Source organism: Poecilia mexicana, unplaced genomic scaffold (genome assembly GCF_051168715.1).
Source record: "Poecilia mexicana isolate PSO_F unplaced genomic scaffold, ASM5116871v1 scaffold_10, whole genome shotgun sequence".
Classification (NCBI taxonomy): Eukaryota; Metazoa; Chordata; class Actinopteri; order Cyprinodontiformes; family Poeciliidae; genus Poecilia; species Poecilia mexicana.
In genome coordinates this window covers 26,812,625-26,840,611 of record NW_028263379.1, presented here as the reverse complement: position 1 = coordinate 26,840,611, position 27,987 = coordinate 26,812,625, and the positions used below count along the sequence as shown (strand labels likewise).

Genomic DNA, 27,987 nt, shown 5'->3' with positions numbered 1-27,987 from the left:
TTGCTTTCCTCACTTCTCCATCTTTTACCAACTTTTACTCTGTTCTCCTCCACCAAATCTCCGCTTGCCATCTTCCTCCCCAACTCTACCTTTTCCTATTGATTTTCCCACAATGAGATTGATGGTTCGCCCTCTTCCTCTCTCTCTCTTTCTCTCTCTCTCTCGATCTGTTCCTCTGATCCACCTCCTTTCCACTTGCTTCATCTCTGTCCCACTCTCACACCTCTTTAGCACCGGTAATACCCTGAGTAGTTGAGGACGCCGTGCACTGCATAGCAGTGCGCGCGCGCGTAGGCCTGTGATGACCATGCAATCTGGAAGGGAATGTGTCTGGGAAAGAGGGAGATGAGTTTCCCCATCTGATCCCATTTCTCCGTCTGGGTTTCTGCTCTCCTTTTGCACAGCAAAAAATAAAAAAATTAAAAAAAATCAGATGGAAATGCAATCACAATCAGTTAGGACCCAGACGAGGATGGACACACACACACACATACACATTCGCATAGACATGAACATGCAACATACTCTCTAGCCCACAACCGCCAGGGAGCCATGCAGAAAATTGTTTTGGACATGGCGATGAGGAAGAAGGGGCTCAGGATGTGGTGAACGATGGTGGGGGCTTTTTAATTTACATTTTTAATGCAAAATATCATTCAAAGAGGGAAAAGTTGGGCATCTCATTATATCGCTTCTTTATTACACACAAGGAACATCAGTCTCAGGGTACCGTGTCCTGGAAAATATGCACGCTCACACGTACATAAACACATGCGAGAACAACCTGCGGAGCCCTGCAGCCATAATCAGCGAGTTAAAAATTGGGCCGCTCCTCAGACCCCATAAATCAGGAATAATCTACTCTGCATCCCAGATATCATCACTCACAGATAATCTGTGTCTTTGGGTGCCCACCTTCCACTCGCAGCCACGCAGGAGGAGTCCCTGTGGAAAACTAACGCTAAGACAAATAGCCAGTTCTTCGAATGAGACGGTGGGAATGCAGTTGGCTGCGAGCACGTGGAAAAGTTTACCTGAACTTTTTCGTCGCTTAGGTTTACAGGCGGGTAAAAACGGAAGCATGCACATGAGAATGCGGGCATTTGAACATGATTTAATGTCGCCTTGGAGGTGCAGTCGAATTGTCTCGGTTTTTTTTTGTTTTTTTTTGTCAGACGCTTAACGAGACAAGAAGTGTGTCCAACTGTGCGAAGCCTTCTAAGAAATGGCTTACCATTGTTTTTTTGTTGCCAATCCACACTTCTGAGTGCTTTTCAAAATCTGAGCAACAAGTTGAAAGAAACATCAATCTTCTTTTTTTTTCTCTCTCTCTCTCTCTTTTTCCAATGGGGAGAAGTACGCTGAAGTTTTTTTTATTTGAGCTCAAACATCAAAAGCATTAAAAACATCACAAAGCTGCAAAAAAGAAATAAAAAAAATCTTTGGAGGAGAATAATGATTCTGCTGGATTCTGTTAAATAAAGATTTGTTCCTGCAAAAAATAAAAATAAAAATGTGAATGTGGTTGTTCATCTCTAAAAGCTTTAGGTCACTGATCAGACGCGTTAAGGGTTTGAGTGCTAATGCGGAGTCACTGTTGGGCCCCCGAACAAGGCTCTTAACCCTTTCAGGCCCTTGTGCTCTGTAGCTCAACTGATCTTGAACCCATCTACCCAATAAGCAGCAAAATAATAATAAAAAAACCTCTCTATATATCTTGCAGAATTTTTCAGCATAATATAGGAGCCTATTTTAAGTCAGTAACTACTTAATATTTATCAAAAAGTACTAGTGACATAATCTGGCGGTGGAATAAGAAATTTTAAATGTCTTGCTATGAAAAGGTGCTAAGATGAAAACCATTATTGCAAGAAAGCCATGAGGAGTTCTTTTGTTTTGCAGTTTGCCACAAGTCATAAAAGGGACACAGCAAACATGTGGAAAAAGGAGATCTGATCAGAGCTCAAGGTGAAATGCAGTGGTGGCAGCAACATGTTGTGCGTTTCTTCAAAGGCAGGCAGAAAGCAGGGCAAAGCTGATGGGAAAGCAGATGGAAGCTAAATACAAGGCAAACTGAGAAAAACCCCCCAAAGCAAACACTGACCCGAGACCAAGGTTGGACCTTATAGCAGTACAATGGACCCAACTAGACAGATAGAGTTAATGGTTTTGATTGTGGCATATATGTGTTAGAGACTGGGTTAATTAAACTCCAGATCTCAACCCTGCCTTATGACAAAGAATCAAATGTAGCTATTGTGCTAATTCTAGCATATTTACATTGCCGTAAATCACAGTAATGACGATTTTGAAAAGAGGAAAAGGCAAAAGTATCAGCCAAGGTTTGGCAAAGCTCTAACTGCATCAAAATGTGGCTGTACAGAGATTGAGCACAGAGGGCTGTATTCAAATGCACACCACGGCTTTTTGTAGACAAAAAAAAAAAAGTAGAAACACTGCATCATGTTGCTTCCACTTCACAATTATACACCACTTTGTGTCAGGGTATAAACAAAACGTAAAAGCTTCAAGGGCACCACATACATCAGAATGTTGTGCATGAGGGATGTCTTTGCATCTTCAATATAATCATAGAGCTATTTGAAAAAATAAAAAAGTAAGATGTTCAGACAGTCTTGCAGCATCTTTTTGAACTCTGACCGGCTAATTTGAATGAAGCACTTAATGCCTGCAGTAATTACCCACATATGGGGTCAAAACCAGTGTTGCAAAGCCAAAAATGAGACTAGATGGCCTTCAGAGCCCCCATACATGTCCCCATGGCAACTTAAGTCAAAAGCGATCATTGCCAAGTCATTGACCTAACAAGCAGGCCACCGTCATTATCAGACACCTGAAGCAAAGCTAGAGGTGATGCCTCGTATAGCGTGCATCTGTTTTCTTTGCTTTTGAAGTGCGCACCAAAAAGTCACTTCGGATCTTAAGATCCCTGTCTGTAGTGCAGCGCCATCAGGGAAGCATGTGATATTCATTCCGCGACACGGCGACGACGGCGACGACGGCGACAGTCATAATAAACTAAGTTTGGCAACAAGGCGCTCAAAGAGTTCTGCAACAGATGGTGTGGACCCAACAGGGCCCTGATCTCAAAATCGTGGAGTCGATCTAGGATAACACGAGGAGATGAGAAACACGGCGCCGCAGTAATTCCGAGCAAAATTGCGACAAAATCTTCAAGTCGTGTGGGACAGAGTGACATGGCACGAAAAAACCCGGCGGCGCGGGAACGTTAACCGGTAGGAGCCGGTGCTGATTACCTCAAACACAAAGCTGGCAAACATCAACCTTTTTTTTTCCTCCATACGTGTATTTAAAACTTCACCCCCGATGTGTAGTCATTTGCATTCAGCACCTGCGCTCTTGGCATGTTGAGTAGCTATTTTCGAGCAGCGGGATTCAGGCCTGCAACCCCCCCCACCACCCACCCACCTCCCGATAATCAGGCGGCAAAGACCTCCTTGTCAAAAAAGTGTAGTTTCACAAAGTAATGCAAACACACAGCTGGAAAGTGAACCCTACACTGCCCCTTCTCTCCTTCCTCCTTCTTTTCTTTCTCCTTTCATGCTGCTTTTTGTCCTCCACGAGTCTCCTGCAGTTCTTAAAGGCTGAGACAGCACTGTGGGAGTCTGATCACTACTGAGTCCACATGCGTGCAACCAGACGGACACACACGCTCTCAGTTTCCTTTGTGCTGCTAAAAAAAAAAAAATTATATATATAAATATGAAAAAAAATGCACCTTTGAAAGTCTGTCAAAATGAAATTGCTGGCTGCATTAGAAGCCTTTGAAGGTATTGAAAACTCATTTCTACAATCACCTCCCCGCCCCGAGGGCAGGTGGAGAGATGTCTCTGCTAACGCGTGCGTGTGTCCACCACGATTTCACCGGCTGAGGTTCGGTGATGTTCTCTGTTCTTTTAGTTGGTTATTCACTTGATTATTATTGTCGTAGCCGCAGTTTGTTGCAGAGCCCTGCTGTTGTTCCACCATCCCTCCCCCCTGTAAAGCGCCGCGACTTCGTCTGGATAATCCTTACCTCTTTCTTTTCTTTCAAACTGTAAGCAAAGTCATTTCTCCCTGAAGTCTCCCCCCACTAGGGGAGGGGGAATAAAGAAAACAAACTTTCAAAGCAAGGCAAACAGTGACTCACACATGAACACGCACATATTCCTCTTTGAAAAGAAACACTCCCGCAGAGGGACATCAAGAGGCTCTGAACGGACATAATGGCTTTCTGATAATTATTCATAAAGGTGACTTTCGTGTGAGTGCCGCTAAGAGGCCGAACGCAGCAGCATGGAGCGAACCCAGAGTCAGATCATCAGCATGATGGCCAGACTCAAAAAGACACACACACACACGCGCATATATATACACAGAGCATTCACATCCTTTGAACTTTCCCACATTTTGTTATGTTACAAACTTCAGGGCTGTAGGGGGTATTTTGTGTGACGGATCAACACAAATGACGCACGTAATTGCGAAATTGAAGAACGACGTTTTAGGGAAACAAATCTGAAAAGGGAGGCGAACATTTAGATTCACCTCCTCTCCAATCAATGCAGAACCGCCCACAGCATATCTATTAAATACAGTGCTTGTCTCTGACTTTGCACATCTAAAAGAAGGAAAAATGTTGCTCATTCTTCTTTGCATAATAGCAAATAATTCTGAGCAAAATTAATTGGGAAGCATCTATGAACATAGATGTTCAGGTCTTGACTAAGATTCTGCTGTTGGTTTAAGTCTGGTCTTTGACTTAGCCCAGTGGTGTTGATGTCGAGGGCCGGCATCCTGCATGTTTTAGTTCTCTCCCTGGTTTAACGCACCTGGATCAAATGATGGCTCATTAGAAGGCCTAAGAAGAACATTGACATGCTGAAAAGGCTGTTACTACCACCAGAGAGAGAAGTAAAACATGCAGGATGCCGGCCCTTGAGGACCGACTATGGGCACCACTGACTTAAGCAGTCTCGATTGATCAATCGATCTTAGCCATTCTATCGTACCTCTGATTGTACGTTTAGTGTCATTGTCCTTCTGGGAGGAGTCATTCCATCTTAAATATTTTGCACAAGGCTTGTGGCAAACTGGAAAGAAACTTATAATTACTTTTTTTCTAACAATTGCCTCCGTTTACCTCAACATTTTTGAGTCTCAACAAATGTTCCCACCTGAGCATTGGTTTTCTGCAGCTAAACCAAGGTTTCCACAGGCCTCTTTGTTATTTCTGACTCTACTTGCTTGACACATGCCTTGCTCAAATACACACACACTTACTTATTCAAAGGGTGTGAATACTTTTGCAAGGCATCGCTCGCTGCCACGCTACTGAATGAATCACACATGCATCCATGTTCCATGACTCTGCCTCATCATGACAGTTCAATTAGCCGCCGAGGACAGTTTGGTCTCACACACTGATGGCCGTACCCTCCCATCTGCGGTTTGCGCAGTCAAATGGGCAGGGGGGGGACGGACGGACAGAACGACAGACAAGCTGATGGCCCGCCGTGCTGATTAATTCAGAGAGATGGGGACAGCGGGAGGATGTCAGTGCTCTGATGGAAATAATCAAAAGAGGCACTGAGCTGTACTTTTCCCAGAACTGCAATATGCTTGGCGGAGAAGCATATGGTTATATTCTATTTCGGTTTGTGTTTGCATTACATCTCGAGCTCCTCGCCGATATAAGTCTCAGTCCGTTCTCTTGAAAACAATTTTCCAACTTATCTCCCCCCACCAGTCTGTTCTGACCAGCCTCCGTCGCTTGCTTTGTTGTTGTTGCTGGGGATAATAGCTGTCTCCATACTGCAGCCATTCACAACAACAACCATCCCCAAAGGAGCTGGGGGGAGAGCCCCTTCATGATCTCTCCCATGAGAACCATCTCTACCCCGGCCCCCCCGTCCCCCACCCATACTCTGCAAGTCACCTCTTCCCAGTACTTCTCCCATCTCGTTTCCAGAGAGAAGCTTCGCTGTTCCCGTACGGAAGCCGTTAATGAACGACTGCGGTGGAAAGCGAGGGGATCGATGAGAAATGGCAAGGACAAACTAGACGTTTCCCTCTGTCCATCCATTCAGCCTCCCTTCTGTCCGGACCTCTCCTCATCCGTTTCCCATTTTCCCTCCATCTCCTTCCCTCCATCACCCTCTCTTTGGTGCAGGATAGTAATCCCATTAGGATCAATATTCCAGGCGAGTGAGCATCCTTTCACTGCAGCAATTACAAACCTTTAGAGACATAAAGGAGAGCATTTCTTCACAGCTTAGACCATCAATCAACTATTTAGCTTCTAAGGCGAAGGATGTTGTGTCTGTGCGTGCGCGCGCGGGTGTGAGTTGGGGTGTGTAACTCGGACGCGTTGCTGGATCGAGCAGCATTGTTCCGTCTGAAATGACTGTTGGGATTTTCGTCTTATATATCCTATTATGGGTGCATGAATACATGAGAGAGCTTCTTAATGCACTCTTCCCATCTGACGGCGCAACAAGCCCCCGTCGTCTCCCTTGTGAATACAGCATGTATTAGCATTGTGCACAGTGGGATTTCACAGACAGGCTAAGCTCAGGTGTTTAGCAAGGGGTTAATATTCATGCCTTCACATTATCTCTTCCACATAAAACTCTTCTTCCAGCTGGCTTCCTCTGCTCCATCACCACGCTACGGAGTCAAACATGGAGGATATGCTTATTTAACAATCTTTGAACGAGATTCCATGACACTTCCGATTGTACCCCTCATAAAAAATAGGTTTCTTGCTAACACAAGTGCCACCCGCCCACCCCTCCCCCTTTCACTCTCTCTCCGTCCCCCTCTGAACATACCTCCCTTTTCCCTTCTTCCTCCATCTCTAATGAGGTGGCATGACTGACAGCGATGGCGAGGGCATATCACTTCTCATCTTGTCAGCTCTGCGGCCACTTGTGCCCCTCAATGTCACAGGGCTGCTCTTTGCCTCGAGGCCCCCCCGGCTTCCATCTATCTGGTCTAAAAGCCCCCACCCCATCTGGCACGTTTTGCCCCGAGAAAGACGTTGCCTTGGCTCGGCTCAGGCCACATCTGGAGGCGTCCTCGGTGGCAAGGCGAGCGCGCAATACAGGCGATGATGAGTGCAGTAGGATGGAAAAATGCAATTCATTTAAAAAGCTTCATATACGTTCTCCGCAGTGGAAATTTAATCTGTGTCTGGTTTAAAATTTGTTAGAGGGTGTAACAATTTAATCAGCTCTTTAGTGGAGCAGAAAATAAATATATTGAAGAAAAAAAAAAGAAACTAAAATAAAAACACTCCATACAGTAGTGTTGGTGTTGTGGTTTGAGTGAAGCAATAAACCAAAGAAAAATGTTTCGTGTCTACCAAAAAAATCCAGAGAAATGACATATCCAAGTGGTTCTCTATTTTTATCAACAGTTCAGTTCAGAGCTCCATCATAGCCCGTGGCTGCCAGTGTCAAAATGATTGTTCTAATTCTTTCCCATGAAAAAATTCAATTAGGCTATCATTAGACCGGGCTGATGATGAGGTTCTGTTTATCGTTAACTGCACATTATTCGATTCTTCATTTAACAGGCAGCGCCTCATTTACTGATGATCCATTTACTCAAATGCTTCTGTGAAAAGTTTCTGTTGAGTGAAAAATGCAGGGGCTTTGAATGTTTTTTGTTTTTTTTTCTTAAGTACCAGCATGGGTCATTACCAGATTCAAGGTATGCCAACTTTTGCATATTACATCATGGCATTCCTGTGGTTTAATATCCTTTGATTGAGAGACCAGAGAAATTGTCCAGAGTTTTCTCCAGCTGTTTGGCGAATTGTTGGCGCAAACTGAGAGCGGTTAGCTAGCTGAAAGAGAGCGCTGCAAAATTTATTTTTGGTCCACAAGACATAAATTTGGTCTCCTATTATTTCTAGTGAGATAACACTTTAAAAATATATATTCTTTTCTTTTTCATGCATCTTGTCTCAGCATTCTGGCCATACAATAAGAAGCTAGTTGCTTACATGTACCAGGGCATTTTTTCCCCCCACTGGTATCAAAGTAGACAAGTACTGTAATGATTTGTGTATAATGTTGAGAAGATCACGAACCCTAAAGCACTCAGCTCTGGATATGAAGGTGACGTCTCCAAGCTTGAAGGCCTGTTTGAGTGATCAAACTTTAACTGTCGTCACAATTTTTGAGATCTAGGAAATCTTTTCCTGCAGTAAGAAGATCCTGGGGATGAATCTCAGCCTGGGATCTTGTTCCCTCTGAGCATGTGCGGCTTCTGTCCCTGGGTTCTTTGACTTCCTGCGCAGTATGAAAACGCGACCATTCGGTTACTGGTTTCTGTAAATTGTCTTAAGGTATGCGCTTGCGTGTGTATTGCTGTTTATCCAATCTTCCACTTGACACAAAACCAAAACACTGAGATTATTTTTTTAGCTTTCACCAAAAACATTGTTGAAATTGAATCTCGTCTTGTTCTTGTAAACCCAGCATCGTGTATTCTCTCACCTCGTGAGCTGTTAACCAGCAAACTGCCTACCTAAACAGATATCTCCACTAATTAGCCAAGTAGTCGTAGCTTCCGACACCAGTGTCGTCGTAGTTTATACGGTTTTGGCAGCTGTAACAAAAAAATTCAGTTTTAACTAAAATCAGTCAGGCCATGTTTTCCCTTTTTGTTTCATAAGGTTGTCATTTTGTACCAGCCCATGCCTTGTACGTTTGTTGTGTTTTTAGTTTTGATGCCTTTAAATAACTTTACATGGACACACACGCGCGCACACACACACACGCACACACACAAAAGTAAAGGATGTCTCTACAGAGACCAGAAATGGGAAATGGAACCCAGAGCGTGCATGAATGTATGAAAAAGCCTCAGTCAAAGCAGCAGAAGGGGCTTGATAGCACTTGTGGTGGTGGATTAACTGTTACATCCATAGCAGAAAGCTTCAGCAGCATAGAGGACGGCTGAGCCTAAAGCCGAGCCCTCTTATTGTAAGGGATTTCTATTTTTTTTTTTTTTACCAACAATAGAATGGGGAACAGATTGACTCCTATATGGCCAGCACTATCTGTTCTTGTTTTCCTTCATTCTGTTTATATAAATCTCTGAATTTAACATCCCAAAAATGGAATAGTGCATAAACCCCTCAACCCCCCATGCAACCAAATGTGTCTTTGCACTTTTCTCCTCTTCCTTCCTTTGTCTGCCAATATATTATTTCCTTTGGCTCTCTATAATGTATGCACATTTTTCCTTTTATTTTTTTCCCCCCACACGAGCTCAAACTCATCCTTGCACCAGTTGTTCCTTCGGAAAATGACGGAGACGGAGAATGCACGGGCAGACGCTGGGCTAAGGACATATTTCCTTGAAATCAAACTGCAACTACTCGCCTTTCCTCACAGATTGTGTCCCATGGGACATCGGAACCGAAGGCGCGCTGGGTCTGTTTACTCTGCGGCACGAGGGAGGAGACCAAATCAAACTCGTCTCAGTGAGGGGAAATTGTGTCTCCTTTCAAAAGAATGGCCTGTGAAGACAAATTCGTACCATTACAGCCTTATTGAGCACCCAACTCATGCCCCAATGCTTTCAAATCCAGACACTACGTTAACACACATAAAAACTGCACTCTGGGCGTCAAGGAAAGCAGAAGGTAGTAAGGACAGCAGAAATGGTCACAGCTTGGTACGATACTACGCAGATGACATCCTCGGTTTTCTCCAGACAAAGTTGAAATTGAATAAGCGCCGTGATAGCGTTCATTGAGAGCAATTCACGGCTTTAAATTTGTTTACAGAGCCTTCTGACAATAATTGCTATTTGGTTGCCTTGGAAAAAAAAAGAAGGGTAGATAACACTTCTTAGAAAGCGAACAATAGCATTAGAGTTTGTTTATTTCTTTTCACATTATCCCGATTATAATGTCAAGAGAAATCAAGCCTGCAAATCAACAATTCCTTTCTCTCTGACAATGGGCCTGTGAGATGTTTTGTGAGAGAAATAAACGCAGAGAAATAAAAAAAAGAAAAAAGAAGTAGTGACACATTCATCCTGTGTTTGTCTTTTCCTGCTCTTTCTTTGATGTACTTAAAGTGTGCTGGTGAACAGATTAGCGATGACAGTCCTGCAGTCTTTGTGGGACGGAGCATTTTTGCCATAACGCAGGTAGGTTGACTGAGGAAAGGGACTGAAGAGGGCCATGAATGGAAAGATGGGAAGAAAGATGAAATGGACAAGAATTTCAGAGGGGGACGGGGATGGCTTGGAAGGTAAAAGTCCCTCTGATTATGTGAGGAAAGTGGCGAAGGTGGCAAGAAGGCGATGAGTTTGTAGATGTAAAAGGAAGAGCGGGAAAGCAAGTATGCTGACTCAACGTAAAGAAGGGGCTAAAGGAAAAGAAAAGACACGGATGTGTGGGTCTGCTCTTGAATTGCACATGACAGAAGGAGTGACAGATAAGAAATACCAACTTACGAATCACTTGGAGAAAAATGTAGGTGGTTTTTTTTTTTTGGAACAAAAGACGCACGAGGCAAAACAAGCTCCTTCCCTCCACTTACCTTCGATTTACCCACTTGCCAACACATGCTTAGCCTCTAAGCAAAGGCTTTGGACATGGCGACAGATAAAATCGCAGCATTACGTGATTATGATGTGCGGTTAAGGTAAGCGCCTGATGGTTGCCGAGTGTTATTATGTGAAAGTGTTAGACAGTTTAGGAAGTGGGCTTCCTCCTGATTGACAGCCCAATTAAATGGCTGTGGGTGTGTTAAGAGCAACTGCACACCTCTCAGAAAGAGACAAACAATACCAGCCTGGAGACACTTGAATGTGGAAGTGCTTTAATGCACAGACAGTAGGAACCCTATTGTGCTGCCATGTCCTATGCCTTCTGTCATCTTTCTTCTTCCCATTTGTCACATGTGAAAGCTAGGAGTGGGTGTGCAGGGAGTGCACAGTCGAAGAGGACGACTTGATCTTTTTGATAGAGTTTAACTTTCAGTGCTAACCCGTAACGTGCCTCACAAAAGTATTCATTCCAAATTAACCCCACAGTTTGTGATTTCACAATTATATACTGAAAAACACACTTGTGGCATGGATTTGTACCCAGTCACCAAGAAGTCAAAGCAAGTTTTGCCACATGCTCTTAATGGAATGGTTGCTTTTATTTTTTCCGTCAGCCACACCTCTCGCGGAACAAAGGAAAATAGACAGAGATTGCATGTAAAATAAATTACTTGAATTAGCATCAGCAGAAAGTCTCTTGTTGCCCATTATACCTGCGGTTTTACCCATCTGATTTAGGAATGGGCATTTTTAAGACACGAGTAGGTTTTGATTTAAACCGTTTCATTCTTGCTCGTTTTAGCTATGGGTGTATGCTGACGGATTTATGACTTTCCACCTGGCACTCCTCCACAAAAGCCATATTTGTAGAGGCCAAGGCTAATAACTGATTAATAATTATCAAGAGATGCTCCCATCTGAACTGTGAAACTCTGCAGCTCCTCCAGAACTACCATGCTGCCTCTTTAAATAATTACTCTCCGTTTACAGCAGTCAATTTAGGCAGATGCCCATGTGTTGTGATTTGTACCATACTTTTTATATTTATTAGATAATGATTTCAGTGAAATGCATTAAAAGTTTGTGATTGTAGCATAAAATAGCCTCACTGTAATGAAGTCTTTCCTCCATGACCCGCCTCGACATCGACCAGAGGAGCAGAAACACACAGGAAGCCTGTGGGCAGACCAAACGAACCAGATGCCACACAGGTGATTGATTAGCAGACCTGACCTGGACTCCCGTGTCAATGAGATTGACCAGGAAAGCACATGAAAGGGGAGGATGTTGGAGGGCGCAATGGGCTTCGATAATACTGCTAGAAAGGGCCATTTATTTCAAACGCTTGACACTTGCTCAATAATTGATGAGCTTGTTTGATATTTAGAAAGGACGGAGAGCGGGAGAGAGAATGAATGACACAAACATTAGCGTCTTAGTCTGTGCTGCCCTAACACATCTTCATTTCTCTTACATTTATTGCAGTACATGCTCTCTTAATTCACAATCAATTGATGGGTGAGCTTTTTTCTTTCTAAAACTCTAATTTGTTTACCCAAACAATGTCTGGGTCTGTTTACACATCCATTTCTCCAAAGTTTTGGCTCGCAGTGCGTAATTCGACCTTCTTTAGCTTCAAACTGATTCATATTTCAATTGACGGCACTGATGACACAGCTGTAAATATCAGACACAGCCTCCATGATGTCACCTGGTTAGCCGTTAGTCATCACCATTTTGGGGTTCGTCGGCCACAAGGTATGAGTTTGTTAATTAGATTTGGAAGCAAGGAGAAAATGGCATTTGGAAATCAGGAGCTAGAGAGTTTAGGCAAGATTTTCTGTTGAAGTCAGGGTTGAGTTTCAACCAGGAGACATTATTCAGAGTTTGTTCTTACAACACGTGTTGTAAAAACAATCATTTGTGATCTTACCTGACCACGGTGCTTACTTCCCCAGTGTGTGCTGTGTGTCCCTACATTGTTTTTGGCAAACAGGAACTTTTTTACGCATTCACCTATTTTTGGACGTTCTCCGAAGAAAAACAGATTACTTTGCGGTTAGGGATAGGGTTACAGTTAAGATATAATACAATGATTTAATTATAAGATTACTTGTGTCACAGAGAGAAGCGTGCAATGTTTTCCTTTATTATCTAATACCAAATATGAAATAAAAGATATAAGCCTTGGGAAAAAAAAAAACTTCCAGCACTTTACCATTCAACTTAAGTGCAAATAATTAACCAGTAGCCTTTCTTTAGAGCATTGTGGGCTACCACTTAGTCTGTGAAAATAATCGTCTTTGCAGCACTAAGAGCTTTTTAAGGGCTAAAAAAAAACAAAAAACAGATGATGTCAGTGTGTTATGTCACTGTAGAAAACACATATTTATAGAACAATGAGCAGCATGAAAGCTGTAAATGTTTCAGCCCTGAAAGTCACTATCAAGATGATTAAGTTAATTATTGAATAGGATCAAGCATTCTGGGGCTTGACCCTGATTTGTAAGGGAAGGGAAAAGCAATATGCCACCCTCTGCTGCACAGATTATTCCCTTTAAAAATAAAAATAAAAATCTGTTGCGACCCGCAATTGTAGCTCAAACTTACTTACCGATTACTGTTGAGCTGATTTGCACCTGCAATTTAGTCAGTGTTTGCTTCACAGGAACAGGAAGCAACAGATGTGACTCTGAAGTTTCAGACAGGGAAAAAAAAAGCACATAAGGTGCCAGAATCCTTTTTATTTTCCACAAAATCCGGGTTAAGTCGAGCCCTCGTTGCTTCCCGTATAAGCCTTACGTGGCGACACATTTCTGAAGTAATGTGCATGTGTTAGTTTTATCCGCAGTCCTTCCTTGCTCAGTTTCTCCCTCAGTGTCTGCGTGGAGGCAAGCAAACGGGAGTTGGCCAATTATTGCCGGAGACGCATTGTCCCATCTATACAATCAAGGCTACCTGATGAGACCCCTGGAGACATGAGGGGAAGGTGAGACTGGGGAGGGATGGAGAGGAGGTAAGGTGAGACTGGGGAGGGATGGAGAGGAGGTGAAAGTAAAAATAAAAAAAGAAGGTACAGGCACTGGAGAAGGAGGAAGATGAGGGTGGGAAACGGGCGGCGAAAAACAATGAGGCAAAAATCAGAAGATAAACGAGGCACTATTTCAGCAGCAGGATTTATGTACTGTCAACATTACCCTCGGTATTAGTGGGAATCCAATTACTCTGCACCTCTCCTTCCTCTTTTGGTAGAGTACGGGGGGCAGAAGGAAAGCGAAAGAGTGAAGGGTGTGCAGAAATCCGGACAGAGAGAGAAACAAGAGGAACATCCGCATGATCTTCTCTGTTTATTGTCAGAAATTGAAAATTTAGAGGGGAAGCAAAAACAGCAACAAAAAAAAGAGAAACAAGAAAGAAGGGGAACCGGATGCGCTCAAAAACAAAACGAGAGAGGCAGGAGGATGCAGCTTGCACAACAGCACGGAACAAAAGAATAACATAAAGTCAAAAGAGATGACGGAGGGCTCCTGCACATGGAAGATAGTACGACAGAGGGGAGATATTATGAAGCAGGGAGGGCGGGGGGAGAGAGGAAGGGGAAAGGGAAGAGATTTAGAAAGACCGAAGCTCCCAGTAGATTTAACTGCATGCAGCTCGGCTTTTAAACGGCTGATAAATTATACATGAATGATGCTGAGACAATAATTATGAGCTGTTTTAGTGCAGAGGAGCGGGATGAGGACAGACAGACAATGGCGGAGGAGGAGAAGGGCCGGATGTCGGCCAAGAAATCTCTACGCGAGAACCCTCCGGAGAGCGCCGGGGTCCAGGAGCCGGGGCTCCGCCGCATTAACATGATATAATGAGGGCCGCGCCGCGTTTGAAGGGAAATCTTCACTGAAGACTTTTTTTTTTTTTTTTTCCAGAGAAGTGAATGCGTACGCCGTTGGATTTGTTTTTTTTTTTTTAAAGAACAGTGCCCGCAGGTTATAGCACCTGGAGCAAGGCCTTTTGGCTTTTGTTTATGTGACCTAGCCTGAAGCGCATTTGAATGCCAGGAATCACTGGGCGCACGGTGATGCTTTCATGATATATCTTCCACTGAAACCTGCTTCAGTCCACGTTATTTATCAGTGTCCTTTTATGCCCAACTCTCCTAATAGTCATAATCTGCTGAAATGTGGGGAAAGTAGTTTGTGTGTGTGAGAGAGGAATTTGACATCTACTAGATTATGCAGTGCAATGCGATAGTATTTTTTCACGTGGATATCTAAAAACCACGTTTGTTTGAGATCACAATGAAAATTTAATTTGTTAAGGGAAAACAAACAAACAACAACAACAAAAAATAATAATAAACCTCGCCCCATGTGGAAAAGTTCACCTTGTTTGGTCTTGCCACATAATTTCATTGGGACTTAACATTAGACTTTGACTGGGCATTTTGCTTTTTCTTTCTTTTGGACTTTCTGCCGTACTTTGGATTTTTGCGCCTTTGAATAACCCAAGTGTGCTTAAGCTTAAGGTCACAAACTCATGGTTCTATCAATTAAGGCAAGTAGTCCAACGCCTGACACAGCAAAGCAGCTCCAGACGACCACACTACCACCAACAGGTTTGATTGTAGGCGCAATGTTCCCTTTCTAAAAAATGCTGTATTTTTATCCCTGATCTCACTGGACACACACATTCCCAAACGCTCCCACATTTGTCTCAACAGTCTAGAATTTTTTCCCAAAAGTTTTTTTGTCTTTTTTTCCCGTTGGCAAATTTGTGCAAACATTTTCTTTCTGATAGTTGAATCAAGAAAGCTGATCTTTAATGAGGCAATTGGAAAGTGTTCAATGTTTTCTGTATTTGTGGATGATGGCTCTCACTGTTGTTCCCTGAAGACCCGAAGCCGTACAAATTGTTCTGTGACCCTTTCCAGACTGATAAATTCAACATGGGGTGTTTGTTTTTTTGGATCTATTCGCCTACTCAGTGTCATCAAAGAGGTTCTTTTGAAGGGATTTGTTGATTTTGCATATATGGCAATAAGTGAAAGTGGGCCAATATTGTGATAATATTGGGGGAATCAATCCATGTTTTTACATAATAAATGAACTGAGAAAAGTTAAAACTGATTTTTCTCTGTTCCTGAGGTCATTTTTGTTTGATGCTAAAATTGTCTGGTTTTGAAATACTTGGGTGGGATGAAGAAGCAAAATAAATAAATAAATAAATAAAACCCACAAATTTTCAGAGGGCAACTTTTTTTTCCTGAAGGACGTGGGGAAGCAAAAAAAAAGGAGAGGAAGGAAGATAAAAAGAAATTGACAACCCAGCAAAAACAAAAAAAAGGAATGACATAAAATCAAACGTCTCTGTCCCCACGCTGTCCATTCACAAACGTTTCGGTGCTCACCGCCCTTCAGTCAGAGTGTGTATTGTGTGTGTGTGTGTTGTCATGAGCCCTTTATCTAGTTTCGCAGGGCTCATTCCAAGGCTGTACGGGAGCAGTCGGCGTTCGCAGCAGCACTGGTGTGCCCCTAAGCACAGCCACTTAACCCGGGCTAACTCACTCACTCAATACACTCAATACCCAGCCGGGCAAAAACGGGGGTGGGGGTGGGACCACAACAGCAAGCTGCTTAGCATAAACGCTAAAAATAGACACCGCCCGTCTTTAAAGCTGTGTCCACAGACCGTGCACTTGTCATATCTGCTGTTGCTGACGGAGAAAATGTGTGTGTGTGTGTGTGTGTGTGCATGCGTGTATGTGTGTGTGTGTGTGTGTTTTTGATCATCAGAAGATAGTTAGGGGCAAAACCACAATGGGTGGTTCAATTGGCTCTGAGGCAGAGCGTAGCGTAGCTCTAACTGCTCCCCTCTGTTTTTGTCTACAAACACTACTCCCTCCAACCCAACCACCAACCCACACACACACACACACACACACACACACACACACACACGCACACACACACACACACACACACACACACACATTTAAATGAAAGGTCAATTTCTTACCACACCACTGGTCTGCCCAAGAAACCTGAATTGATTGATTTGACTCAATTTTACTGCAGGCTGAGAGAGAGGAGGCGAGAGCGGGAGACGGAGCAAGAGACGGGCAGGAAATGTTGACGGTGCATTTGACCAAACGTACAAGAAACGCCAATACTGAGCAGAGTTGGATCCATTCTCCCTTATTTGGTTCATGTTTTCAGACGCATGATGATTTTGAGAAACAGAAGAAAATGTAATCATTCCTGAGAAAATTACGATGAATTCGTGCAGTTCTCAGTCGTGCGACAAACTTCAACAAACAAGAGAAATAAAATGAATCGAAACACGTTTTTCAACAACGTAAGCTGAGAAGTGGCGAGAGAGAGCAAGACTTTCAGCACTGAAAAATGCTAACTGTACTGACTGCATCCTTTCCAGCTTCTGCAGTCATTCCAAAAGTATAAAGAAACGTCTTTAGCGCAGCTACTTAACGTTCCTAAAGTGAAGTCGGAATCATATCTCTCTTGGCAGGTCGGATGTGCCATGAAATGCACATGTTTTCCCTTGTAACATGTAAAAGAACATCAACTCTGCTACTGTCTATTATCATCACAGGCTGAGACACAAACAGCACGCACCTCGTAAAGCTGGCACCGCCGAGGTGTGCAAGAAGAGGTGCAATCGGATCGCTCTATTCCCGTCACAACGTCGGAAGGGGGTTGGATTTTGTGCGAACAGATGGTGTTTACCTAGTAGCAGGTTGGTTGGATCACCTAGCCATCCCCACCAATGTCGACTATACCATTTTAGCATCGCTGGGTATTTGAGGGAAAAAAAAAAAAAAACGCACCCGTGCTGGGATGTGCAACATTTTTTGAGCGAAAACCGGAAAACGCACCGTTCCTTTCATTTGAATGAGGGCCGATAACGCGCCAAGCCTCTGCTGAGGAGAGGATGGAGATAAACGAGGGGTGACGAAGTGAGAGAGAAAGAACAGCTTTAGAGGGAACAGCAGAGATGGAGAGATTGAGAGAGTAGAGTGGAGGAGAAGAGAATGGGGCCATTCGTGTTTTTCACTTTTTTTTTTCTTTCTGGTTTGTAGTTATGTAGGTCACTTTTTCCCCCCCCTTCAACAAGGGTGTGGGGGAATTTGCAAATCTGACATAATAAGGCATTTTGGCCCGCAGTGATGCTTCTGATGACGCACCATCTTTCCCGCTCATTTTCATTTGCACTGCTGCACAGCTGACAGAATGCAGCCGTACCTGGAGAATCCGGGGGACTCGACTTGGGGTAGGGGAGAATGAACGAATACGCCACAGCTGATGTGTTTTTTTTTTTTTTTTGTGAGGAGAGAGAAAATAAAGATATTTGAATGAAAAAAAAAAAGAATCTGAATCCATGAAGATTTGCAAGTCCCAAAACACACCAATTCCTTGATGGCTGCGGAAATTTTGGGGAAGACAAAGTGTGTATGCTTGCTGTTTCATGCTTGCCTTCCTTCAGAGACGTTTCTTGCAGCATTGGGAGATCCGAAGTAGAACAAAAATTCCCTCTCTCATTAATAATTCACCTGTCGCTTCGCTCATAACGGCAAAAAAGAAGGGAAACTAGGGGGGGAAGAAAGAAAGAAACTCACCGATGAAACCGCTTGACCTGTCAGTCTTGATACATCAGAAATTGTGCACATATATGCAAGTCCAAACTCTCACACTCATGCACACGCACTCCACACACACACACACACACACACATAGGGGCAGACAGCACTGGCAGTGCTCTCCAAGGACCAGCTTGTGTTGCTAAAATAAGGCAGTGTCTGGAAAGAGGTGGATTCCCCCCGGAGGGGGGCATGGAAGAGCACTAAAAGCTAAGTGGAGATGAAAAAAAAAAGTAGCCTCCAGAACTGGAGGGAGAGCGAGAGGATGGAGGTGAAGGGCATAGGAGTGATGGAAACAAAATCAAGGACAGGAGGAAGAAGGTCCAGAGAAAAAAAAAAGAAAAAAAGAAAAACACATAAATCAAAGTGGAACTTTTAAGACGCACTTAGGATTTAACTTTCTAATAAAATAACTATCATCTCAGATCCATTCATTAGTATAAATTAAATCTGGCCATATTTTTTTGGACCTGACAGGAAACAGGATGAAACAATAAAACCACTGTGCGCCTGTAAAACCGCATATAAATGCAAGCAGAAGAAAACAGAAGCTCACACAGTGGCCTCCTGGCCTCAGACAGGAATACAAAATTCATAAGGTTAGCAAACATGTTTGACAATCTCATGGCATTCATCAGTGGAATGCACTAACAATTGCAAAGTTTGTGGCCCCCGTGCTATTAGAGGGATATTCGAGTGTGTGCATGCGCGTGGGCCGAAGACCTGAGACACTCAGCTGAGAAATGGACTCAGTAAAACTTTATAAATAATTTTTATGAGGTTACCACGGCGGGTTTATTGGTTACATCCTCTGTGCATACAAACTAATCCCTTTCAATGACACATAGAGCCCTGTAAAGTGCATTCATATTCTCTCATCAGTGTTTCGTTTTTGTTTTGTTTTTTTAACATTTTATCATGTTGCAGCTACTTATTGTATTGTTTGTTGTTTTATGTTGTAGAACAACGCAAAGTTGCGCTCAAATAGTGAAGTGTTAGACAAATCATTTCAAAGTTAACGATAAAGATCGGAACAATGTTGTGTACATTTATGTCCTTTAGTCTGATAACTTCAAATAAAATCAGATTTTACTGGTTCACAAATTAATCCACCTGTGTATAATTTCACAGTTGCACTGTGAAGGCAATATTAAGAATGAATATCTCTTGTAGGCAAAAAGAAAACAAAAACAAACCAGGCATTTTCGACAAAGACTTTTTGGCTAACAATCGACACACTCTGTGCATGGAGGTAATGTCTGAACACACACTCTTCATAGTGAAGCATGGTGGTGGCACTATCATAGCATGGGGATGGAATGGGCTACTCAAATCAAAGTATGCATACGTGTTAGAATGGCCAAGTTTAAGTGGCTATTAAATGGCTGAATACAAATGCATATTTTACTCTCCAAATTCTTTGCTCCATAACTTTATACTTGATTTTTTTTTTGCCCTAGCAAATGTGCAATTTCTGTTGCTCCATCATATGAAATTGTCACTGAAAGACTTTGCAGCTGTAAAAAGGTTTTAGGTGCTGTTTGCGGTATCTGCACTGACATTTGGTTTTTAGCTGAACTTTGTTGTTTCTGGTCAAAAACAGAAAACAGCGCTAGTCTCAATTTGACTGCGATAAACATTAAAACATCACCAGGCATCACAATTAGGCAACATATTTATCATCATAGCAAGAAATCCTCCACATCAGATCTTTGAAATCCAGTTTGGTGGACTGCTGTTCGACAAAAAAGATGTCCCTTTTATTTATATATATACCTACATTCATAAAATGAAATATAGAGGTATGCTAAAAAAAAATACATCCTTGAATGTCTGCCTCGTTTCACTGTGGGAAATTCCCAAATCCATCCTTGACATGGGCCATGAATCATTCAGCAGCTCTACATATCCACACACATGCATAAAAAAAGGTTAATATTCAGTAAAAAGTAACACACAAAATCTTGTTCTTTACCACCTGGTGTGGAAGCCGTGGAAACGCAATCGAACACGGCGTTACTTTGGCAACATGGCTGAGAGCTTTTTAGTTTTCGCCTTTTTGCTTTTATCTTCCTGCTTTTACATGTCTCTGTCTCTTCTCTCCTTCTCCCTTTTTTTTTCTTTTTTTGCCCGTGAGTCTCTGCATCCCTCATCCTCTCCCTGCTCTGTCTCCGTCTCTCCATCTGTGGCTGAGCGTAGGTACATTCCTTCTCCATTAGCCGTTTTGGTTGGTTGCTGCACCAGGGAACACCGCAGGGAGGTCTGAAGAAATGAGCAAGGAAAGAGGGAGGACAGAGAAATACATGGTGTGGTGGGACGAAGCGTGTTTTCCTTGTACCTGCGCGGGTAAAAGAACACGCTCCAAAAAATTACAGGGTGCAGGGAGATGGTGAGACAAACAACAACCCCCCCAAAAAAAATAAATAAGAGAACAAGGTACAAAATAGTGAATCTGCAAATTGCTTTGTGTGTTTGTGTTGTTTTTATGCATGTATGCATGGATCTACTACTCTAAGAAAACATGTGCCTGCTGGCTGGCAACAGAAAACCTTAAATTAGAGCAGCTTTTTAAGGCCCACTTGAAAAGCGAACCCACCTCAGAGTTTTCATTTAGCCATCAATCTCGTGCCACATTTCGACTTCCCATTTCATTTATTCTGCACTTAAGTTTTTATTTACCGCGTATATTTAGTTAAAGTTGAGACCGCAGGCTCTAAAATAGGACTAGAAAGCAAAATGTTTGTACCTGTGAACCACAAACTTTGACACATTTTCTGAGGATTTGATGGAACAGAATAATACCGCCGTTCTCACAACTGTAAAGTTCCAAAAATCCTACGCCTTTCAAACCAGGTGTCTTCCTGAGTCAGCCCCTTGTCGAAACACCTTTTGTCGTGATTATCTCTCCAACTTTGTACTTTCAGACTCAATTATTTCACCCAATCTTAATTTAAAAAATCATTCTTTATTTCCTCTTGAAAAGACCAACCAGAGCTGGAGATCTCTGCAGCTCCTCCAGAGGGACTTTTCATTTGTTTATGTAAACACCTTATGTAAAAGTTAGGGTTGGTCTGCCACATAAAATCCCAGTATTTTATTTACTTATGTTTTATAATGTTTGGAAATGTCAAAAATGAACAAATGATTTTGCAAGGCACTCCAACATGAAGTGAAGAGCGGGTGACTCTATCCTCAAACCACAGCTGCACTGCGTTTCAGCGGCGTGGCCATTTTATTCTCCCATCACACGGCGTTGCGTCGCACTGATAAAAACCGGTGTGCGTTATCTCCCAACCCGTACATGTTCAGTCACATTCGGCTGGGCAGAGTCGCATTTCTCGCCGGTATCCAGCAACTCCGCGGTTTCTGAAGACCCGTAGGTTATTGTGATGCCCTGTTCTTTCTCGTCCTGTATCTTTAAAGAAATGCTGTGTCGCTTGTGGCGTTATGTAACACACTGTGTGTCTGGCCCGGTGCCGATGCTCATATCAACGCACCGATGTGACACGTGATCTTAACTCAGCATAATGTTCTTTACTTTTGCAAATTGACCAGATTCAACCCACTGTTTCCGTGTCTGGCTTTCTTTCCGACCAATCGGCTCCATGCTGACTTGGCACAGCTTCGCTCTAAAAAAGTTGAGGTGTTTATCTGCTACTGAGTGAAACGCTGAACCGCTAGAGGAGAAAAAACACTGTATGGCAGGGCTGCCATAAACTGTGGCAATGCTCTTAATCCAAGAGTTGGTATAATAGCTCTATGATAGAGCAGAAACCAGATAGGTACATGCACTCCGCAAGACTAAATTTTACTGTTCTAGGTCAGTTAAAACATAATATATTTCCCTGAAAGACAGAATGTTTCCAAGCTAACAACAAGCTAAAATATGTTCAAGCTAACATATTTTAGCTTGCTGGAATTCAGAGAGTAACACAAACTAAGATTAAATACAATTTAGTTGCAGCTTGTTGAGAAAGCCTAGACGACGAAGTCATAACTTTTAAAGCTTTTAAGGTTACTTCACAACATTTGACTAAACTAAACTGAAGGCAAATCTCAAACACAATGCCTTCTTGTATATTTTTCTGTAAAAAAAAAAAACACACACATTAAAAACATAATAAAATAAATTCAGGCAAGATATTATAAGTTTGGCACAACTTTCAGATGCCTGAAGGTGCCATGTTGAGCTATTCAAACAATAATAAACAAGAATAAACACCATGGGAATGTCCAGCCATCGTACTGATGGTGAACGTGTTTGATACGAAATGTGGAAATCATAGCTAAGGACTTAGATCCTGCACGTACATGAACTGAATCGACAATTAGTGAGCAAGAAGCCATCTCTCGAAAGAGTAACAAAAATCGCATCATGAGGCAAAAATGTTTTGTGGAAAATTTAAAGCAACGTCTAAAGACGTCATCCTGTAAGTCAGAGCTTTGACACAAATTATGCATCCAAGGAGATGATGATAATCGGCATGATGTCCGGAGATTAGCAACAACGTGGCTTGAGGAAAACAAAATCAACGTTTTGGTTTGAAATTTTGTAATTAGAGCTGAAAATGTGGACGGTCAAGACGGCCTTCGAACCAGACTGTCGGAAAGAACGGGCCAAGAATTTCAGCAGGTAGTTTTGAATTGCTTGAGGAGGGATTCCCAAAACATTTTTACACAGGTCATACAATTTACAAGGCGATTCTACCACATATTACAGAAAATAGTTTTAAATTGTAGAATTTGAAGACGGTTAAAAAAATTCTCTCTGTTGTTATTCTGGCATTGAACAGCTCAAGATAATTGGCGCTTAACCGAAACGACTAAAAAAAGGAAATGTTTAGTTTGATTTGAATTCAAACAGCGAGGGGAGAAAAAAAAAGGGTTTTTATTTCTTTTACAAGCATGTGTAAATATCTGCTTTTATTTGTATTCTCGAGGGACGGATTTTGTCAGCGAGTGTAGCTTCTTTTTTTTTGGAGGGGGCTCAGGAAGTCATCTTCTTTTAGTAAGTGACTCTAATTGACACGGCAAGAAATATAAAAGCCCCACCGAACCTCGTTTCTGTTGCCAGCTGGGTAATATTCTCGCTGTATCCCTGGTGCACAGTTTCAATCTCACCCAGTCAATGACTGAGGGAGATATGAGCACACCAGGGCCACGAAGACGGCGGCTAGGAAAGAAAAAAAACCGTGGCGGTAAACAACCTGCTCACCAAACCGCGCTCATTCAGGGCATGTCTGCAGAGAGAACAGAGCCAGACCCAGAGATAGGGATGAGACGAAGCAGAGAGCGTTTGAGGGGCATTCCTCCTACTGCCTCCTCTGCCTTTCTTTTCCATCCGCAATCCCCGTTGCCCCCTCCTCACACCCCCAAATCAAGCCACTGTGTGTTTGAGTGGGTGAAACACTGCCACAGTCCCTATAGCCTCCCGCGAGACTCTACTTCAAACAGACTGGAGAAGCACTGCCAAGGGTGTGTGTATCTCTGTAGTCGGTGCTCGCGCCGCGTCCGCCTGCACAGACGCTCCCCTATATCCGAGCGTTCTCTCGCTTTCATCCCCTCGTCTGGTGCATTTGAGTCATTTGAATTACATGTGCTTGAATTTAAGAAGAATGCCATCAAAGGAGGAGGCTGGTAAATTGAAACGGGCCACGCGCCGCGGAATCACACGTTCACAGACAGGCGTAATTAAACAAATCCACGATGTCTACGGTGGAACGCGTGAAGGCCTCCCTGTGGTGAGAGGCATATTAAAACCTAGATAAGACCAAAACAATTATGAAAAGCTCTACATCCAGACCTTTAACCCCCCCGCGCTCTCTCCCATGGATATTATGTTTGTGTGTGTGTGTGTGTGTGTGTGTGTTTTGCACATGTTTGGGGTTGCCTCCACCACCTCGTGCGGGCTCTAAACGGAGAGAACACGGGCTCCTCTGCTCACATTGCTCTGATGTCTCATGTTTTATTTAATGCTTGGCAATTGTTGATGAGCAAAAGCAGTGGGGACCTTGAAGCAGTTCGCCGCACTAAATAAAAACCACTTTGAACAGTGAGATGGCAATGACTCAAGCCTCATTATGTTTGAATACGTGGCGTTATGTTCAGTAACAGTGATTTGTGCAGTTAACAACGTTAAGAGCTCCGACAAATAAAAGAGCAAAGGCAGATCCACCGACACCGAAGGGGCAAGGTGGCGGGGATGACACCCTCCGATTACTGGTTTAGAAAATTTGATATTTTGTGCTTCACCTAGGAAGCGAGGAACTATTATCCTCCTCTCTCTCTGCCACGTATCCTTTGCCGATCTCCCATCCCGACTCGTGGATGGGAGGAAAAAGAAAAAGAAAAAAAAAAAAAAACATACTGCGCCCTGTTAATAAATGATTAAATGTCTTCATCCTCAGACGCATCGCCGGCTGCGTGAAATGAGGAGAACACTCAGATCATCGTGAGCTCGGTTGTTTTTCTGCTCCTTTTGGATCATAGCGGACTTATCTTCACTTTTGGAATAAATTACTGGAAGTCTGAAGTGTAAACATCCGGTAAATATATGTTTGTCTATTAAATAATAATGATGGGTTTTAAAACGGAATCTCAAATGGCAATGTTTGATTTGTTTTTTAAAGTTTGGTTTGTGGGGGTACAAAAACGTGAAAAAAACTTCACGTCCGTCCGTCCGTCCATCCATCCATCCATCCATCCATCCATCCATCCATCCATCCATCCATCCATCCATCCATCCATCCATCCATCCATCCATCCATCCATCCATCCATCCATCCATCTCCTCTGCAAAAAGAAGCAGCAATTCCACCTTCTGGATAATCCTGCATTACACCCCTAATCCCCATCCACATGTTCACACACAGGTACATATACGCAAACACACACACACATGCACACTTGCTACGACATGCACAGACACACAGACTACTCAATCTATCAAAGGACGTGCTCACATCTGGATGTGCAGCCGGCTCATATCGAGCTATTGTAAAATAATACTACACACCGTGGGTCTTTTTAACGTCTAATTATATTTGCTCGTAATGAAGACACACGGTTAGTGTTCCTCCTGCTCTATTGCTCACAGATGGGGAAGGGATGGCTTCAGCCACTGGAAAGTCTAAAGCAGGCCTAACTGCAAACGAATAAATAAGAAAATAACCAGAGAAAACAAAGATGTTCAAAGAACCTCGTCTGAGGCGCGTGTGCCCGCGCGCAGCTGGTACACAGAGAGCAGAAGGTGCGAGGAAGGAGCGCGGCAGACAATAAAGGCAGTGTGCGCAATAAAGGCGGTGCGTTGGGCGAGAAATAAACAGACAAGAAAGCGGCGGAGTGGAGACGGAGCGAGTGCGCAGCGATCTCTGAGCGGTGGTTGTCATTAAGAAGTGGCTCCGGGGTCCAGCCACTTGGCATTGATTTGTTTAAGATCCAGAGCTCAGCCATCAACGCGCTGCACATCCCAGAGTCCCTGTCAGAGTTAACAACTGGCCACGTGGCTCAGAGGCTCGTCTTATCTGAATATCGCAGCACAGAATGTTTCATTAGAAAGATCTGGAACTTTTTATTTTTTTATTTTTCTTACACTGCTGGGAAAAAAAACAACAAAAAAAACAAACAATGAAACCCAACTCCACCCTTAAAAATGTGGCATCCTCGACACTTGCGCATCATCGTGCACCTCCAGCTGAAGAGCCACTGAACAGAAGCCATAGCAAATCAATAGCAATCTACGGTCAGCCTTGGCAATCCTAATGGAACCGCGCGATAGCTGGCATTTGGCCTTGCGCGCGCTCCCCCTCTGATGCAGCAAATCCCGAAAAGCATGAGCGCATGCTGGGGAAAGATTTGACAACCACAAGCTGAGCCTTAAAAAGGAAAAAAAGAAAAGAGTGCAAATATCACACACACTCGTACAGAGAGAGACGAATGATCTGTGTGACATTATTTGGGTGATCGAGGATGATCGATGGGATCATTTCGCTGCCCCCTCAGCCCTGCTGCATGGCCCATCTCCCCTCATCTCCCCCCTTAAGCACCGGTCATTAGTAACACACATACACACGCACGCACAGACGCAGTTTCACTCGATCATCGTGCCCAGGGCAAGGTCGCGGCACTCTTTGATTCCCCAAAGCGCACCTTCGGTCTGGAAGAAGAGGCCGGAGAATGCGGCTGTCGAAATGCTTTGGAAAGACACGCTGAAAGCTGTCACCGTTAAGAAGGCGCGGCACTAACTGAGCCGCGGTGTTCCAAGTCTTTACAAAGCCCGGAGAGTTTTCAGTCCAAAGATAAAAAAAATAAAAATAAAACTGTAGAACCTAAATGAGTAAATTCCCTTCTGAGCTGTAAATAGGCCTACGCTGCGACTCCGTGCCGAAATGGGAAGCCGCGGCGTTTCTTTGGTTTTAATCGACTCCTCGTGGAAGCGAGAACATTACCTCGGCTTAATTGAGGAAGAAGTGACAAAACATTTTACTTGAATGTGTCATCCAGCTCACAAAATTGATGGACTGCTAATGTATCTTTTTCGGATGAGCAGTTTTAGTGTGTTCATCAAAGTAATTTGAAAGTAATAAAACTGACTCTGGCGCGAATTAATCTCTGCAAGAGGACAAGCTCCAAGTTCTTTGTGTGATTTAAGGTGCACATGATTGATTGTAATTTTCTTAAAAATAAATGTGACAGCAGAACCATGGAGGGGAAGAGCTTGTGCGTATTAGGAAATGTGCTCAGGTTTTATCCTTTCGCTATTAAGGGATCGAGCTGAAACACATTTATTTATGATGTGTGGCGACTAGACGTTGGATGGAATTTGGCAGAAATACCATTTTCATGGTATTTGCCCAGAAATTTAGAGCAAAATGGTCAAACTTTATCTAGTTTTATTCCTGTTTCATTCAAAGCAAAAACCATTCCTCCTTGCTTTGAACATTTATTATTGCAGGTGTTACAGGAACTAAAAATTTCAATCATTCAGAATTTTGAATCTCCCACAATTTTCTCAAAAACAAAAATCACACAAGTCACACATTTTGGTTTTTGAAAGCATCAAACACATTTGATCAATGTTAAGTAGGTAGACTTTGATGCATACATGTAGATTATTTTATAATTTCTTCATATTTTGTTAGATTCAAAACCACTACCTCTGTTAGTAAACCCGCAGAATATTATGTTGTTTTAGTTTTCTGCGTAGCAACGTATTTGTAGGAAATTCAGATCAAACACTCCTGTCCTAATTACTATCGACCAGAAAACATCTGATCGGTGGATCTGATTGGAAAGGTCAGCAGTCGGAGCCAATCAACAAGCAGCTGATGAAGGGGAATTTGGTTAATTTCAAATTAAAAAGAATCGGAAATCTTCAGATTGCGATTCAGAGGAACAACAATGTGGCAATGTTCAAAATGCATCATGGCCTTCAGTGTCAGAAACAGCAATATGAAAAAAAAAAAACAACTTAAGCTTAAGAGAACCGACCCCCAGTGCGTGTAATGCAGTTATACTTCAACTAGGCCGTTTACCAGTACCAACAGTCAACAGAAAACACGATCAGCACATGTGCAACAATACTAGTGCTATATGTAACATTTACTGATTGCAATATTCAGAAATGGATCAAAAACTTGAACAACCCCAGAGCTTTTTCAGATAAGCAACAGAGAAGTAGAATAGCTCTCTACTGGAGTTGCCCAGCAACAGGTTGGGGAGGAGGGTGCTTTCTG

The 27,987-nt window shown here is 43.0% G+C and overlaps 1 protein-coding gene across 1 annotated transcript in view; it reads right to left on the bottom strand.

The window, feature by feature from the left end:
* Positions 1-27,987, bottom strand: part of tenm2a (teneurin transmembrane protein 2a) — a 328,161-nt gene that overhangs the window by 108,700 nt on the left and 191,474 nt on the right. The window lies entirely within an intron of this gene.